We start from the raw sequence: 18,922 nt of genomic DNA, 5'->3' as shown, positions 1-18,922 counted from the left end.
TCCTTTTTTTGTGTGAAATGGTTGCAGTTCCCGGGACTTTGACCCTGGAATTTACCAGGGTCGGAGACACGGGAATTTCGACCTGGGTTGACACTTTTACACAGACAAAATACCTGTGTTGATCCGCAAATTACTGGGTCGAAATTCCCGAACCGGTAATTCGCTTGTCTGTGTGAAAGGGGGTGTCAGACAGAGCCCGACAACACAACCCGGCACTGAAATGCTGGGTAATTGCCGGGTTTTCTGTCTGAAAGTGGTATTATTATTATTATTATTATTATTATCATTATAATAGAGAAAATGTGCAGGGTTGTACTGAAGAGCAGATTTCCAAAAATACTGTTTAGTGTGGAGCTTGCAGTTCCATCAGGCTAAGCACTTATGTATGGTTTTTTTTTAGAAATGGATTATTGTACAGGAACTATAGGATGCACAGATTAACATGGGAATATCTATTAGAATAATCTGTAATCTTTAAAAAAATGTGTAAACTTTTACTCAAGTACAGGCACTTTAGTAAGATACAGAACACATCTATACTTACAATAAAGTTGCAATGGTTGTGTCTGTACATACAGTAGAAATCTTTTAAGAAATGTACTCCCCGGGACTGTTTATGAACTATGGATACAAAAACATTTTTAATCGGAATTTGCACAGGCTCCCCAAGTCCAAAATGACCATATGTATATGTGTGTATGTATGTATATATATATATATATATATATATATATATAGTGCATCCAGCGTTTCACTTTATCCACATTTTGTTACGTTACAGCCTTATTAATAAATTCATTTTTCCCCTCAAAATTCTACACACAATACCCCATAATGACAACAAGAACAAAGTTTTTTTTTTTTTTTTGAGATTTTGGATAATTTATTAAAAATATAAAAGCTAAGAAATCACATGTACAGAAGTATTCACAGCCTTTGCCATGAAGCTCAAAATTGAGCCTAGGTGAATCCTGTTTCCACTGATCATGCTTGAGATGTTCCTACAGCTTAATTGGAGTCCACCTGTTGTAAATTCAGTTGATTGGACATGATTTGGACAGACACACACCTGTCTATATAAGGTCCCACACTTGACAGTGCATGTCTGAGCACAAACCAAGCATGAAGTCAAAGGAATTGTCTGTAGGCTTCCGAGACAGGATTGTCTCGAGGCACAAATCTGGGGAAGGGTACAGAAAAATATCTGCTGCTTTGAAAGTCCCAATGAGCAGACTGGCCTCCATCATCCGTAAATGGAAGACGTTCGGAACCACCAGGACTCTTCCTAGAGCTGGCCGGCCGTCTAAACTGAGCGATCGGGGGAGAAGGGCCCTAGTCAGGGAGGTGACCAAGAACCCGATGGTCACTCTGTCAGAGCTACAGCATTCCTCTGTGGAGAGCAGAGAACCTTCCAGAAGGACAACCATCTCTGCAGCATTCCACCAATCAGGCCTGTATGGTAGTGTGGCCAGACAGAAGTCACTCCTTAGTAAAAAGCACACGGCTGCCCACCTGGAGTTTGTCAAAATGCACCTGAAGGACTCTCAGTCCATGAGAAACAAAATTCTCTGGTCTGATGAGACAAAGATAGATCTCTTTGGCGTGAATGCCAGGTGTCATGTTTGGAGGAAACCAGGCACTGCTCATCACCAGGCCAATACCATCCCTACAGAGAAGCATGGTGGTGGCAGCATCATGCTGTGGGGATGTTTTTCAGTGGCAGGAACTGGGAGACTATTCACGAGAGAGGGAAAGATGAATGCAGCAATGTACAGAGATATTCTTATTCTTACATCCTGGATGAAAACCTGCTCCAGAGCGCTCTTGACCTCAAACTGGGTGACGCTTCATCGTTCAGCAGGACAACGACCATAAGCACACAGCCCAAGATATCAAAGGAGTCATATACACAAATAGAAAACCACAGCACTCACCACCCCAGAAGCGGGGTACAGCAATGCACTAACCACTCATTGGGGGGAATTCAAATGTTTGAAAAGTCGGTTGGGTGTCTGTTTTTTCCTATTAGATAGGAAAAAACAGACTCCCAACGGACTTTTCAAACATTTGAATCTCCCCACATAGGGTGGGGTGCATGTAACACAGCACTCGCCACCCCAGAAGCGGGGTACACAGTTGCACTTACCACTCACAGGGTGGGGTGCATGTAGCCCATGACCACATAACTCTAATACATACAAACAGAAACTGTGGTTTTCTATTTGTGTATATGACGGGGTTAATCTATGGTTAACTCTTATTAACAGTGGCCACTAGCTTTCTCATGCACCCCTGTGTGGACTCTGTTATCCTGAACCTGTCTCAGCTGTTCCTTAGCAATCTATCTAAGCCAATGTAAGGTGACTAGTGTACCTTTTAAAAGCCATAAAGTGTGTGGCAGGTGCACATTAAATCTAGTAGAGAGATGATGTGTGCAACAGCAGTTAAGTAGTCAGGTTTTAAGACTCTGTGATAGTGTAGGACCTGCATGAAGGTGGGGTACCTTGGCGATCGGTTTGCAGGCTTCCGTGTATTGGCCAATCCACTGACTAAACCCCCATCATTCATTTATTGAAGTGTTGAGGATAAGTGAGCTTTCTTTGGTGATTGCTGGGTTTTCTGTTTGTATGTATTAGAGTGATGTGGTCATGGGCTACATGCACCCCACCCTATGAGTGGTTAGTGCATTGCTGCACCCCGCTTCTGGGGTGGAGAGTGCTGTGGTTTTCTATGTGTGTGTGTGTGTGTGTGTGTGTGTGTGTGTGTGTGTGTGTGTGTGTGTGTGTGTGTTTGTGTGTGTGTATATATATATATATATATATATATATATATTCTCAAAATCTGTTTAGCAGAAATATCAACTGTATATTAATCAGTAATCAGGCAGCTTAACTTGACCCTGAGGACGGGGTCCCCGAAACATGTTGGCCGAATAAAGTACCTTTTTACATGTTGAGAAGTCTGTCTGAGTGCCGCCCTCACCACCCTGCTTGTCTATCTGGGACTTCGTGTTCCCCATCGGGAGGGCACCGCAGCAGTTGCTTATCGTTGGAGTGGAGTGCCGGGCTGTTCCATTTTGTTTGTTTTGTTTGTTTATATATATATATATATATATTCTCAAAATCTGTTTAGCAGAAATATCAACTGTATATTAATCAGTAATCAGGCAGCTTAACTTGACTCTTGAAGTTGCAGTATACATGTCAATCCAGTAGTTGGCACACCAAGACAAATACTACATAACATAGAGTCGCTGGTTATGTTACATGCAGCCTTTCAGTGTTACTAATGATATATGTTTGACTAAAGTGAGCTTAGACTGGACTGTGAGATTGATTGCCCCTTGAATTGGATTTTGTGGTTTACATAAAAAATAAATAAAAATAGAAAACTGTGGATTATTTCTTATCAGAGTACTGTCGCAGGGACAAACGCTCAGGCCTGCAGGCGTAAATCTAAGGACCAGCTGCTTCTCCCATGGGCAGCTTTACGTGGCTTGCTCGTGAGTTAGTAGCCCCAAGCATCTTTTTGTGTTAATCCCTGAATTAAAAACTGAAAATACTGTTTACACTGCAGTTAAGGCTGCGCTGTGGTTAGGGTTTAGTAAACCCTAACCACAGCGCAGCCTTAACTGCAGTGTAACCCTAACTGTAGCCTAATCCTAATTTCATGTGTTGACATTCTGACTGTTGACATTCATAATGTCACTATTTTGGACATGTGGATATTCTGAATGTTAACATTGGGGCTACATACATTAGTAAATATTACACAAAATAAATTGGCAAACCGTTTACACTGCAGTTAGGAATGCGCTGTGGTTAGGGTTACACTGCAATTAATGATGTGATGCAGTTAGGGTTACGCTGCAGCTAGGGATGCGCTGCAGTACGGGTTACGCTGCACTTACGGCTGCACCGTGGTTAGGGTTACACTGCAGTTAGGGATGTGCTGGAGTTAGGTTTAGGGTTACGCTGCAGTTAGGGTTAAGGTTATGCTGCAGTTAGGGTTAGGATTACGCTACAGTTCAGGTTGCACTGCAGATAGGGTTACACTTCAGTTAGGGTTTGGCTGCAGTTAGGGTTACACTACAGTTAGGGTTAGGCTGCATATAAACTTACACTGTGCAGTTAAGGTTACTCTGTAGTTAGGGTTACTCTGCAGTTAGGGTTGCGCTACAGTTGGGGTTAGGCTAGAGTTAGGTTTAGGCGGCATTTAAGGTTACACTATGCAGTTAGGGTTATTCTGCAGTTAGGGTTAGGGTTACTCTATAGTTAGGGTTAGAGTTACTCTGCAGTTAGGGTTGCTCTACAGTTAGGGTTAGGCTGCAGTTAGGGTTACTCTGCACCTTGGTTTAGGCTGCAGTTAGGTTTAGAGTTATTCTGCAGTTAGGGTTAGGCTGCAGTTAGGTTTAGAGTTACACTGCAGTTAGGGTTAGGCTGCAGTAGGGTTATGCTGCAGTTAGGTTTAGAGTTACACTGCAGTTAGGGTTAGGCTGCAGTAGGGTTATGCTGCAGTTAGGTTTAGCGTTACTCTGCAGTTAGGGTTAGGCTACAGCAGGGTTATGCTGCAGTTAGGCAGAGCCGGCCCTAACCAATATGATGCCCTAGGCAAGATTTTGGTTGGTGCCCCCTAGCACCACCGCTAGATCCGCCTCTGGCCCTGCACCCCTTTCCCAGCACCATTACCCCTCAGTCATAGCAATCCTCATTTAGGTGCACCTACCCCCTATATTTTAAATAGGAATAGTGCGCACATTTATACACATAATGGCACACATTAGTAATGCCTTTATACACATAATACCACACAGTAATGCCCCTGACACATATGATTCACATCATTAATGTCCTTATAAACATAATGCACCTTACACATTATGCCAACCTTTATTAATGCCCTTATACACATAATGACACACATACTGCCGAAAATGTGTCTTATTTGCATTGCTATGTGACTAGGATGCACAAGCAGCTTCTGATGACTAAAATGACATGTGGCATGCCTATATTCTTTGTGCGATTGGGGCTGTATCTGCATTTGAAATGCTACAGTATGTTACAGTGATTTCCAGGAATATACTGTAACATAGCATTTCGTATGCAGCTACAGCCGCAGTCACACACAGAATACAGGCATGCTGCATATCATGTTAATCAGCAGAAGCTGCTTGTGCCCATAGGCATTACAAATGCCCTAGGCATTTGCCTAGTTTGCCTATGCCTAGGACCGGCTCTGCAGTTAGGTTTAGAGTTACACTGCAGTTAGGGTTAGGCTGCAGTAGGGTTATGCTGCAGTTAGGTTTAGAGTTACACTGCAGTTAGGGTTAGGCCGCAGTAGGGTTATGCTGCAGTTAGGTTTAGAGTTACACTGCAGTTAGGGTTAGGCTGCAGTAGGGTTATGCTGCAGTTAGGGTTAGAGTTACACTGCAGTTAGGGTTAGGCTGCAGTAGGGTTATGCTGCAGTTAGGTTTAGAGTTACACTGCAGTTAGGGTTAGGCTGCAGTTAGGGTTAGGCTGCAGTTAGGGTTAGAGTTACACTGCAGTTAGGGTTAGGCTGCAATAGGGTTATGCTGCAGTTAGGGTTAGAGTTACACTGCAGTCAGAGTTAAGGGCCCTACTCACTGGCCGACCCGCCGCCGAGCTGCCCGACGGCGGATACGGCCGACGAGCGACCCGGCGGCGGGGGGGCAGTGACGGGGGGAGTGAAGTTTCTTCACTCCCCCCGTCACGCGGCTGCATTGAAGTGCAGGCAAATATGGACGAGATCGTCCATATTGGCCTGCATGCACAGCCGACGGGAGACCAGCGATGAACGAGCGCGGGGCCGCGCATCGTTCATCGCAGGAGTCTTCACACTGAAAGATATGAACGCGTTCTCGTTCATTTATGAACGAGATCGTTCATATCTTTCCAAAAATCGGCCAGTGAGTAGGGCCCTTTAGTCTTCAGTTAATCTTAGGCTGTAGTTAGGTTTAAGCTGCAGATAAAGTTATTCTAAAAAAGGACTGTGGACATTTTGACAATCAACATTAATAATTCTATGACATGTCAACACTATGTCAAATGCTGACATTCTGATTGTGTTGACAACTGTGGTGTCGACATGTTATACCGCACCCATACAAACTGTTTTTGTATTTTCTATTAAATATTTTGCATTGAAATTAATTTGTGACATTTTAAAACCATGCTACTACTGTAAAGCCAAAATCTATTTGCTGCTGAATTCCCTCTGAGATATGGAGATGTATACGTATGAAACACATACAGGGACCTTTTCCAGTTCTGGCAATTCTTTAGGGAAGCATAAAACACGTATTATTTGTTTTCTGGCAGATTGAATGCAGCAATGCAGATTATGTGTGTGATACTGCTTTATTAATGTTCTTTTTTTTCTTTTTGTTTTAGGTAAGTACATTTGATACCTTCTTTTTGGATCATGTACAATATATATTACCCGTAAGGAAGAACAAACTAACATGAAGAATCTGGGGTTTCGTTTGTGTTTGGGTAAGATGTAAGCTTATGCAATCAAAGATTGCCACTTCTCTCATTGTGTAGAATGTAGCATTTTGAGTAGAACATTCAGGATTCTAAGCAGTCAGAGGTGACAATACTACATCAGCTGGTTTGAATCATACTGTTGTTGATGAGGGATTCAAGCTGACATTGGGGAGTTGATGCTGTGGTTCAGAGTGGGCATGATTCTGGGAGCATATATGCCCATCTGTTAAAGAGAGAATATATAACTGTGGCCCCCATTTATCAACGAGTTTCCTTGCTGGAAACTCGGTGGTAAATGGGACCAATTGCTATTTAATAAGGCTGATAGCACTGCTAACTAGCAGTGCTATTAGCCTTTCATATTCCCTATACTGCGGCCATATAAACTGTATTTAAGAACGAGCGCTATTTCTGAAATAGCGCTCGCTTACCTGAAATGGCTTCGTCTGCTCTGGGCAGACATTATGGACACCGCTGCAGCAGTGTCCGTCCTGCGCTCCGGCTCCCCCCTCCCGTAGCAATCCCGGAATGCATCACGTCTGCCGGGTTGCTATAGAGACAGGAGAACCAAAATGGCCGCCGCGTCCGGAAATCACTACCGCGCATGTGCTGGGAATTAGCATAAGCCGGCGCATGCTCGGTAAGAGGCCGATCCTGGGACACAGTTTAATCGTCAGCGCTGATGTAAGGTAAACATCAGTGCTGACGCGGCAAATACCGCATTCGCTCGCCGAGGCATAGGCTCTTCTTAAATAGAAGAGCGCGATTCCACTATACCACAGCGAGTGAAAACGGTATTTACCACTTCACTTAGTGCTGCTTGATAAATGGGGGTCTTTGTGTGTAATGCAGTGGTTCTCAAACTGTGTGCCGTGGTACCCTGGGGTGCCTTGGGGTACGGTGCCCTGGGTTAATGGTCCATTACCAATTCAAATGATTTATAATCAATGTAATAGACAAAACGAGTGCTTGTAGCTTCCTATCATAAAATATGTAGACAAACAGAAAGGAATCCTGTCCCTCAACACATAACTGAACCTTAGGATGACATATAAACACAATTTACTTAATTATTATTATTGAGAAATTCTGGAAAAAAATAATAAGAAACTTCTGGCCTAGGGGTGCCGTGAAAAAAATTCTGATACTCTAGGGCGCTATATCTCAAAGCAGTTTGGGAACCACTGGGTTAATGCATTACAATACAGGTTGAATCTCCCATATCCGAAAATCCGCTATCCAAAATATTCCAAAATCTAACATTTATGAGCGTGACTCAGTGTCACCTTTGCTTTTTGAGTAGGGGTGTGGCCACACACCCATTTCAATAACTCTGCGGGCATGCTCAGCACGCCCAGAGAAGCAGTGTGGTCCCCAGAGACGGATCCCGCACTGCCGGCTCCTCAGTGACCAGGAGCCAGGCGCTGCACGTTATAGTCATTGAGGAGGAGTCACCATTTTGGTGTCACGTCACCAGCTGGTGACACTCAGTCCTATCCTTACTCCCCATCCCCCTAGGGAACTTACTGTTCTCATCCCTAATCCTCAAGTTCCACCACCAGGTCATGTTTTGAGGATTTCTTTGATCATGAGTTAATGTATTTTGTAGGGTCAGTAATTATCCCATCAGTTTCCACAGACAGAAATCCACAAGAAATGACCTGTCAGAGCAACTTGAGGGTAGTGCTTGAGAACCCCTGCTGTCACATTGGATGGTGCGGCTAACAAGTGCCTGATGAAAGAGTTTTCAGAATGCCTGCTTTAATGGAAATAAATACAAGGGATATCAATATTTTCTATCATTGATTGAAGCACAAAGCATGTTTGTATGCAGTGCTTATGTTGTAACACTAGATGGTGCCATACTCACACTTCTGAAGGTTATGAGAGCATTCATCTATTGATGGTTAAACAAGTTTGATTCTGAATTACTGTATATCAAGGTCTTGGCATGCTAAAAACACATTGTTCTATACAGTAAATAATAATAATAATAATAATAATAATAATAATAGTTGATTATAGCCTCCAGATGAATGTTTCCTCTTATGCTGTATGTAAAATGTAGGGGGGTTTTTCCAATTATAATTGCTCTAATACAGTTTATGTTACAGTATCTTAGTATATGCAGACTGTGTTCTGTAATATAAAGATTACAGTTTTTGTGGCAATAAAAGCTGAATAATCTGAAAAGCTCTTAGAATTGTTTCATAACATGATTACACAATTGTCTACCGTATTCTGTTTATTTGTCTTCAGGTTTTACATTTTTTCCCCCCTTTATTGTATTTGTAATCTGTATTTGTTCATTAAGGAAAAGTGGAAAACTGATCCACCTGGGCAAACGTACACCAAACATTATGTTGCGTTTAATATGAACGCATCCTGTTATTGTGGTACTTCTAGTTTATTACAGATTAACATAGGACGCGGAATAATGGCCCATGTAATGTTACACAACTGTAACCATTTCTGTTCCTCATATCGCACTAATATTTTATAGTATGGGGTCTTTTTTCTCAGAACGCCTGTAACTTGTGCAATATTAAAGAACTGTTTGTCTTGTGTTGCGTGTTCCTAAAGTCTGTACATGACACGGTAAACATTTCTTATATAAATATGTAAAAACATTAAAGTGCTTTGAACTTGCAGAATTTACCCCAATAATTATTGGCCCAAGTAAGCTTATTGAAAACTTGCCCAATTAGTCATTAGGAAGGAATGTGCAAGGGGCTGTGAACTAAGGGGGTAATTCAGATCTGATCACTGGGCTGCGTTTTTAGCAGCCCTGCGATCAGATAGTCGCCGCCTACAGGGGGAGTGTATTTTAGCTGTGCATGTGTGTGATCGCATGTGTAGCAGAGCTGCACAAACTGATTTTGTTCAGCCTCTGAGTAGCCCAGGACTTACTCTTCCAGTGCGATGAGAACAGGCTGATCGGGACCGGAGTTTACGTCAGACACCCTCCCTAAAAACGCTTGAGCCCACCTGCGTTTTTCCGGAAACTCCCTGAAAATGGTCAGTTGCCACCCACAAACGGCCTCTTCCTGTCAATCTGCTTGCAAACGCCCATGCAAATGGATCCTTTGCACCATCCCGTCGCAGGGCGTCAATGCCCACTGCAGCTGTGTGAAGCACCGGCGCGGTGTGTACGCATGCGCAGTTCAGATCTGATCTGTGCGATCTGATCTGATCTGTGCAGTTCGGACTGCTGTGCGATGAGATCTGAATGACCCCCTAAGTCCTCTCATATCCTGATATTTTAACCTTAAAATAACGATTTTTATTCCAAAGTTGGCACCTGCTCTGTTGCTGTAAAAAAACCAGTTCCTACAGAAATTACAGAGGCAAAAAATTATCACATCATGAATTATCCTGAATTCAAAAAAAAAGTAATTTGAATATGCCTCTATATGTAATATATGTTATACACAGTATATTGCTGCTCATGTGTAGTGTAGTCTTTTCCGTATTCCTTACTTGAGAAATACAGTATGCCAGTTAATCACAAATAAATAAAAAAAACAACAATCTTGTACCACTGCCTCCAATCTTAGTGTTTTTATATATAATATTAGTGGAGAATTTTGCTGGTCTGGCTCTAAAAGGAGCAGTGTGTCACTGTTTATTATACCATAGGCTGCTTTGCGGTTAAATGACGCAACATTTGTTTATTTCCATTTATTTATATAACACACACATATTCCGCAGCGCTTTACAGAGAATATTTGCCCATTCACATCAGTCCCTGCCACACTGGAGCTTACAATCTATATTCCCTACCACATGTACACGCACACACATTTATGCTAGGGTTCATTTTGTTGGGAAACAATTAAGCTACCAGTATATTTTTGGATTGTGGGAGGAAACCGGAGTACCCGGAGGAAACCCACGCAAGTACGGGGTGAATATACAAACTCTGCTCAGTTAGGGCCATGGTGGGAATCAAACCCACAACCTCAGTGCTGTGAGGCAGTAATGCTAACCATTACACCATCCGTACTGGGTTAGGATGTACTGTACACAGGGCTGTAGCCAGAACTTTGTGGGCCCCATAGTAACATATTGAAGGTACCCTGTACCATGGATTCTAGAGAGACAGCTCTCTGCAGCAGTTGATAATGTTTTGTCCCATAGCAGTGCCCTGGTTTATTTTATGAGCCATAGTAGTGCCCTAGTTGACATTATGTCACATTGTAGGGCTGACAGTACATATTAAGCAACCCAGTACCCTCAATTCACATTATGATGTAGTGTCCCAGTGCCCTCAGTCTATATTGTTCCATATTACAGTGCCCTCAGTCCATATTGTGCCAGATTACAGTGCCCACAGTTCATATTGGGTTCCAGTAAATAGATAGACAGTGTCTAGTTAGACAGTCAATAGGTCGACCCCATATGGTTGACATGCTCAATAGTTAATAGGCTGACTATCTAATGTCGACAGGTTGAAAAGATCAGCATGACAATGGTCGACACACAAATAGTTGACACGTGGTTTTTTTTTTCTAACTTTTGCTTTATTTATAATCCACGTGGACTACGATTGGGAATAGTAAGTGGTGCCAAGCACAGCGGTAGCGGAATGATGCACCTTGTGTGGCGAGGAAACAAGGCTGTGAGGGTCTATGTTTTCACTAATCGTGGACACACAATGTGAAATAGACAACATTTGGACCCCTCCCCCCCCAAAAAAAGTATATCAACATTTCTCTATCGTCCTAGTGGATGCTGGGGTTCCTGAAAGGACCATGGGGAATAGCGGCTCCGCAGGAGACAGGGCACAAAAAGTAAAGCTTTTCCAGATCAGGTGGTGTGCACTGGCTCCTCCCCCTATGACCCTCCTCCAGACTCCAGTTAGATTTTTGTGCCCGGCCGAGAAGGGTGCAATCTAGGTGGCTCTCCTAAAGAGCTGCTTAGAAAAAGTTTAGCTTAGGTTTTTTATTTTACAGTGAGTCCTGCTGGCAACAGGATCACTGCAACGAGGGACTGAGGGGAGAAGAAGTGAACTCACCTGCGTGCAGGATGGATTGGCTTCTTGGCTACTGGACATCCGCTCCAGAGGGACGATCACAGGTACAGCCTGGATGGTCACCGGAGCCGCGCCGCCGGCCCCCTTGCAGATGCTGAAGTCAGAAGAGGTCCAGAATCGGCGGCTGAAGACTCCTGCAGTCTTCTAAAGGTAGCGCACAGCACTGCAGCTGTGCGCCATTTTCCTCTCAGCACACTTCACACGCAGTCACTGAGGGTGCAGGGCGCTGGGGGGGGGCGCCCTGGGAGGCAAATGTAACCTATATAAAGGCTAAAAATACCTCACATATAGCCCCCAGAGGCTATATGGAGATATTTAACCCCTGCCTGGATTCACTAAATAGCGGGAGACGAGCCCGCCGGAAAAGGGGCGGGGCCTATCTCCTCAGCACACGGCGCCATTTCCTCTCACAGCTCCGCTGGTCAGGACGGCTCCCAGGTCTCTCCCCTGCACTGCACTACAGAAACAGGGTAAAACAGAGAGGGGGGGCAAATTTATGGCGATATTTTGATATATATAAAGCAGCTATAAGGGAGCACTTATTATAAGGCTATCCCTGTTATATATAGCGCTTTTGGTGTGTGCTGGCAAACTCTCCCTCTGTCTCCCCAAAGGGCTAGTGGGTCCTGTCTTCGTTAGGAGCATTCCCTGTGTGTCTGCTGTGTGTCGGTACGTGTGTGTCGACATGTATGAGGACGATATTGGTGTGGAGGCGGAGCAATTGCCAAATATGAGGATGTCACCCCCTAGGGAGTCGACACCAGAATGGATGCCTTTATTTATGGAACTACGGGATAGTGTCAACACGCTAAAGCAGTCGTTTGACGACATGAGACGGCCGGACAATCAATTAGTGCCTGTCCAGGCGACTCAAACACCGTCAGGGGCTGTGAAACGCCCTTTGCCTCAGTCGGTCGACACAGACCCAGACACAGGCACTGACTCCAGTGGTGACGGTGACGAATCAACCGTATTTTCCAGTAGGGCCACACGTTATATGATTTTGGCAATGAAGGAGGCGTTACATTTAGCTGATACTACAGGTACCACTAAACAGGGTATTATGTGGGGTGTGAAAAAACTACCTATAGTTTTTCCTGAATCAGAAGAATTAAATGACGTGTGTAATGAAGCGTGGGTTGCCCCTGATAAAAAGCTGATAATTTCAAAGAAATTATTGGCATTATACCCTTTCCCGCCAGAGGTTAGGGAGCGCTGGGAAACACCTCCTAGGGTGGACAAGGCGCTAACACGCTTATCTAAACAAGTGGCGTTACCCTCTCCTGAGACGGCCGCACTTAAAGATCCATCAGATAGGAGGATGGAAAATATCCAAAAAAGTATATACACACATGCAGGTGTTATACTACGACCAGCTATAGCGACTGCCTGGATGTGCAGTGCTGGGGTAGTTTGGTCAGAGTCCCTGATTGAAAATATTGATACCCTGGACAGGGACAATATTTTACTGTCGTTAGAACAAATAAAGGATGCATTTCTTTATATGCGTGATGCACAGAGGGATATCTGCACACTGGCATCACGGGTAAGTGCTATGTCCATTTCGGCCAGAAGAGCTTTATGGACGCGACAGTGGACAGGCGATGCGGATTCAAAACGACATATGGAAGTTTTGCCGTATAAAGGGGAGGAGTTATTTGGAGTCGGTCTATCAGATTGGTGGCCACGGCTACAGCCGGGAAATCCACCTTTCTGCCTCAAGTCACTCCCCAACAGAAAAAGGCACCGACTTTTCAACCGCAGCCCTTTCGTTCCTTTAAAAATAAGAGAGCAAAGGGCTATTCATATCTGCCACGAGGCAGAGGTCGAGGGAAGAGACAGCAACAGGCAGCTCCTTCCCAGGAACAGAAGCCTTCCCCGGCTTCTACAAAAGCCTCAGCATGACGCTGGGGCTTCTCAAGCGGACTCGGGGACGGTGGGTGGTCGTCTCAAAAATTACAGCGCGCAGTGGGCTCACTCGCAGGTAGATCCCTGGATCCTGCAGATAATATCTCAGGGGTACAGGTTGGAATTAGAGACAGATCCACCTCGCCGTTTCCTGAAGTCTGCTTTATCAACGTCCCCCTCCGAAAGGGAGACGGTTTTGGAAGCCATTCACAAGCTGTACTCTCAGCAGGTGATAGTCAAGGTACCTCTTCTACAACAAGGGAAGGGGTATTATTCCACTCTTTTTGTGGTACCGAAGCCGGATGGCTCGGTAAGGCCTATTCTAAATCTGAAGTCCTTGAACCTGTACATAAAGAAGTTCAAGTTCAAGATGGAGTCACTCAGAGCAGTGATAGCGAACCTGGAAGAGGGGGACTTTATGGTATCCTTGGACATCAAGGATGCGTATCTCCACGTTCCAATTTACCCCTCACACCAGGGGTACCTCAGGTTCGTTGTACAAAACTGTCACTATCAGTTTCAGACGCTGCCGTTCGGATTGTCCACGGCACCTCGGGTCTTTACAAAGGTAATGGCCGAGATGATGATTCTTCTTCGAAGAAAAGGCATATTAATTATCCCATACTTGGACGATCTCCTAATAAGGGCAAGGTCCAGAGAACAGCTAGAGATGGGATTAGCACTGTCTCAAGAAGTGCTAAAACAGCACGGGTGGATTCTGAATATTCCAAATCCCAGTTAATGCCGACAACTCGTCTGCTGTTCCTAGGGATGATTTTGGACACGGTTCAGAAAAAGGTTTTTCTCCCGGAGGAAAAAGCCAAGGAGTTATCCGAGCTTGTCAGGAACCTCCTAAAACCAGGAAAGGTGTCTGTACATCAATGCACAAGAGTCCTGGGAAAAATGGTGGCTTCTTACGAAGCAATTCCATTCGGCAGATTCCACGCAAGAATTTTCCAAAGGGATCTGTTGGACAAATGGTCAGGGTCGCATCTTCAGATGCACCTGCGGATAACCCTGTCTCCAAGGACAAGGGTGTCTCTTCTGTGGTGGTTGCAGAGTGCTCATCTATTGGAGGGCCGCAGATTCGGCATACAGGATTGGATCCTGGTGACCACGGACGCCAGCCTGAGAGGCTGGGGAGCAGTCACACAAGGAAGAAACTTCCAGGGAGTATGGACGAGCCTGGAAACGTCTCTTCACATAAACATTCTGGAACTAAGAGCAATATACAATGCTCTAAGCCAGGCAGAACCTCTGCTTCAGGGAAAACCGGTGTTGATCCAGTCGGACAACATCACGGCAGTCGCCCATGTGAACAGACAGGGCGGCACAAGAAGCAGGAGTGCAATGGCAGAAGCTGCAAGGATTCTTCGCTGGGCAGAGAATCATGTGATAGCACTGTCAGCAGTGTTCATCCCGGGAGTGGACAACTGGGAAGCAGACTTCCTCAGCAGACACGATCTTCACCCGGGAGAGTGGGGACTTCATCCAGAAGTCTTCCACTTGCTGGTAACCCGTTGGGAAAGACCAATGGTGGACATGATGGCGTCTCGCCTCAACAAAAAACTGGACAGGTATTGCGCCAGGTCAAGAGATCCGCAGGCAATAGCTGTGGACGCGCTGGTAACGCCTTGGGTGTACCAGTCGGTGTATGTGTTTCCTCCTCTGCCTCTCATACCAAAAGTATTGAGAATTATACGGCAAAGAGGCGTAAGGATGACGGCATGGCGGTTGAACGCCGGATCCTAAAGGAAAAAGGCATGCCGGAAGAAGTCATTCCTACTTTGATTAAAGCAAGGAAGGAAGTAACCGTGCAACATTATCACCGAATTTGGCGAAAATATGTTGCGTGGTGCGAAGATCGGAGTGCTCCGACGGAGGAATTTCAACTGGGTCGATTCCTACATTTCCTGCAATCAGGATTGTCTATGGGTCTCAAATTGGGATCTATTAAGGTTCAAATTTCGGCCCTGTCGATTTTCTTTCAAAAAGAATTGGCTTCAGTCCCTGAAGTCCAGACCTTTGTTAAGGGAGTGCTACATATACAGCCTCCTGTGGTGCCTCCAGTGGCACCGTGGGATCTCAATGTGGTTTTGGACTTTCTAAAATCTCATTGGTTTGAACCACTAAAGAAGGTGGATTTGAAATATCTCACATGGAAAGTGACCATGCTTCTAGCCCTGGCTTCGGCCAGGAGAGTGTCAGAACTGGCAGCTTTATCTTACAAAAGCCCATATCTGATTTTCCATTCGGACAGGGCAGAACTGCGGACTCGTCCGCATTTTCTCCCTAAGGTGGTGTCAGCATTTCATCTGAACCAGCCTATTGTAGTGCCTGCGGCTACAAGTGACTTGGAGGACTCCAAGTTACTGGACGTTGTCAGAGCATTAAAAATATATATTGCAAGGACAGCTGGAGTCAGAAAATCTGACTCGTTGTTTATATTGTATGCACCCAACAAGATGGGTGCTCCTGCGTCTAAGCAGACGATTGCTCGTTGGATCTGTAGCACAATCCAACTTGCACATTCTGTGGCAGGCCTGCCACAGCCTAAATCTGTAAAGGCCCACTCCACAAGGAAGGTGGGCTCATCTTGGGCGGCTGCCCGAGGGGTCTCGGCATTACAACTTTGCCGAGCAGCTACGTGGTCAGGGGAGAACACGTTTGTAAAATTTTACAAATTTGATACTCTGGCTAAGGAGGACCTGGAGTTCTCTCATTCGGTGCTGCAGAGTCATCCGCACTCTCCCGCCCGTTTGGGAGCTTTGGTATAATCCCCATGGTCCTTTCAGGAACCCCAGCATCCACTAGGACGATAGAGAAAATAAGATTTTACTTACCGATAAATCTATTTCTCGGAGTCCGTAGTGGATGCTGGGCGCCCATCCCAAGTGCGGATTATCTGCAATAATTGTACATAGTTATTGTTAACTAATTCGGGTTATTGTTGAAGGAAGCCATCTTTTAGAGGCTCCGCTGTTATCATACTGTTAACTGGGTTTAGATCACAAGTTGTACGGTGTGATTGGTGTGGCTGGTATGAGTCTTACCCGGGATTCAAAATCCTCCCTTATTGTGTACGCTCGTCCGGGCACAGTACCTAACTGGAGTCTGGAGGAGGGTCATAGGGGGAGGAGCCAGTGCACACCACCTGATCTGGAAAAGCTTTACTTTTTGTGCCCTGTCTCCTGCGGAGCCGCTATTCCCCATGGTCCTTTCAGGAACCCCAGCATCCACTACGGACTCCGAGAAATAGATTTATCGGTAAGTAAAATCTTATTTTTTACCTGTTGACCTTAGACACAGTCGAGCTTTTGACCCGGCCCTGTCAACATTTTTGTCCCTGTCGATGTTTTGCATGTCGATCACGTGGAACTGATATATTTTATGTAGGTCTATTATACCACACCCATTCATATTATACCACACTATAGTGCCTCCACTTCTTATCATGCCACATTACAGTGCCCCAGTTCATATTATGTAACGTTATATTGCACTCCAGTTCATTTTATATCACATTACAATGGGCAGGTCCAGAGGCATAATCAGATATATTGTAGGCCCAATGCAAAGTGTGTATGGGCCTCTATGTATCACCCAATGGTGAAAAATGTATATAACACATTATTATTATTATTATTATTATTTTCCTTTATTTATATGGCGCTACAAGGGATCCGCAGCGCCCAATTGCAGAGTACATAAACAAAATAATCAAAATAGGAAAATAGTGACTTACAGTTGAAGAAAATATAGGACAAGTACAGGGTAACTAAACATAACTACAGCAGCAGATGACACTGACATAAGTATCGGTGGCAGAAAACTGTGGAATTTGGTGCCTTTGTAAGACGGTTTAAGTAAGTGAAGAATAAGCACGTGAGGGTTGAGGGCCCTGCTCATGAGAGCTTACATCCTAAAGGGGAGGGGTATACAGACAGGGGTGACACAGATGGCGTAGACAATGAGCGTGGAACAGAGGGTTAGGATGAGAGTTGGCTGGATCTGGTGAAGAAGTGGGTCTTCAGAGCCTGTTTGATGTTTTGTAGAGAAGTGAAGAGTCTGAGAGGGAGAGGTAGAGAATTCCAGAGAAAGAGAGCAGCACGTGAGAAATCTTGAAGGTAGAAGTGGGAGGAAGTAATCTTTAGGCAGGAGAGGTGGCTTGCATTAACGCATGTAACTTTGTCAGGGAAGGCGGGCCCCTCTCAGCTCTAGGCCCCATAGCGGCTGTACTCTCTGCACATACGGTAGCTACGCCCTTGCCTGTAAACACCTTCACCACCCTTTATTGTACCGTGACTACCATACGTACAACTTGAGGTAGTTCTGGTAGAAAAGGTTACTGTCACAACTGAGGGCCTGAGCTGACGGGAGGCAGCCTCAGTTGTAGGGGCTGAGATGTACCGGAACCTGGGAGGTTGTATCAGACCCCTGGACATGTAAGTAACATGAATAATAACTGCCCGAAGGCGTGACCACGACAACTTAGATAAAAGTCAATGATGTTTATTATGACAACTCCGCAACACAGCAGCAGTAAAAGAAAACGTAAAAGTCAGCAAATAATAAATACAGTTCCTGGGTACTACAGGATGACAGGAGCCACAGGGCACTGGTAGTGTGAGATAGTTCTTATGATCTTCTAGATGGAAAGTCCTTACCAGGCCCGACTGTAGCAATGGAGATAACCCAGGATTGTGCCAGCTGGTGTTCCAGGAAAAGCTGGGTTGCTGAAGGTAAAACAGCTGCTGTGGATACTGGCTGGAACCAGACTGTTGTTAGCACGGAGTGGATACTGGCTGGAACCAGTTAAATAATAAATGAACTTGGGAGCGATGAAATATGAACTGAAATGTAGAACTTGAGAGCGGAGAAATAATAATACCGGTGGAGAGTGGTAAAGTGTAGAAAGGACACCGGCCCTTTAAGGGAAGCTGTACTCTGCTGGAAGCTGAGCTGGAAGCAGGTAATGTTGTAGCTGGAAACAGATGAATCCACAATGGATTGGAGAGTCAGGCTACACCGCAGGTGGAATGCTGGTGCGGGTCTCTATGGTGGAAGTCTTGAGACAGGAGCTGGAACCTGGAAGACAATCACAGGAGAGAGACAAACAGGAACTAGGTTTGACAACCAAAGCACTGACGCCTTCCTTGCTCAGGCACAGTGTATTTATACCTGCAGCAAGGAAGGGATTGGCTAGGCAATTATGCAGATTAACAATACTGACAACAGATTGGAGGAAATGATCAGCTGACAGAATCCAAGATGGCTGCGCCCATGCAGACACTTGGAGGGAAGTTTGGTTTGTAATCCATGTGGTAATGAAAACAGTAATGGCGGCGCCGGCCACTGGAGACAGGAGACGCCAGGCTGACAAGTGCACATCCAAACACGCGGACACAGCGGAGGCCGCGGCTGACGTAATCGCCACTCTGACACTCTGCATGCAGAAGCTCAGGGACGG

General features: G+C 45.1%; 1 protein-coding gene across 3 annotated transcripts in view; it reads left to right on the top strand.

Annotated features, from left to right (window-relative positions):
* PDE4D (phosphodiesterase 4D) overlaps positions 1-18,922 on the top strand; it is a 1,020,783-nt gene that overhangs the window by 365,101 nt on the left and 636,760 nt on the right. The gene's annotated exons all lie outside the window — the stretch shown is intronic.

This window comes from Pseudophryne corroboree, chromosome 1 (assembly GCF_028390025.1).
Source record: "Pseudophryne corroboree isolate aPseCor3 chromosome 1, aPseCor3.hap2, whole genome shotgun sequence".
In the NCBI taxonomy this organism is placed as follows: Eukaryota; Metazoa; Chordata; class Amphibia; order Anura; family Myobatrachidae; genus Pseudophryne; species Pseudophryne corroboree.
This window is presented reverse-complemented; position numbering and strand designations above follow the sequence as displayed.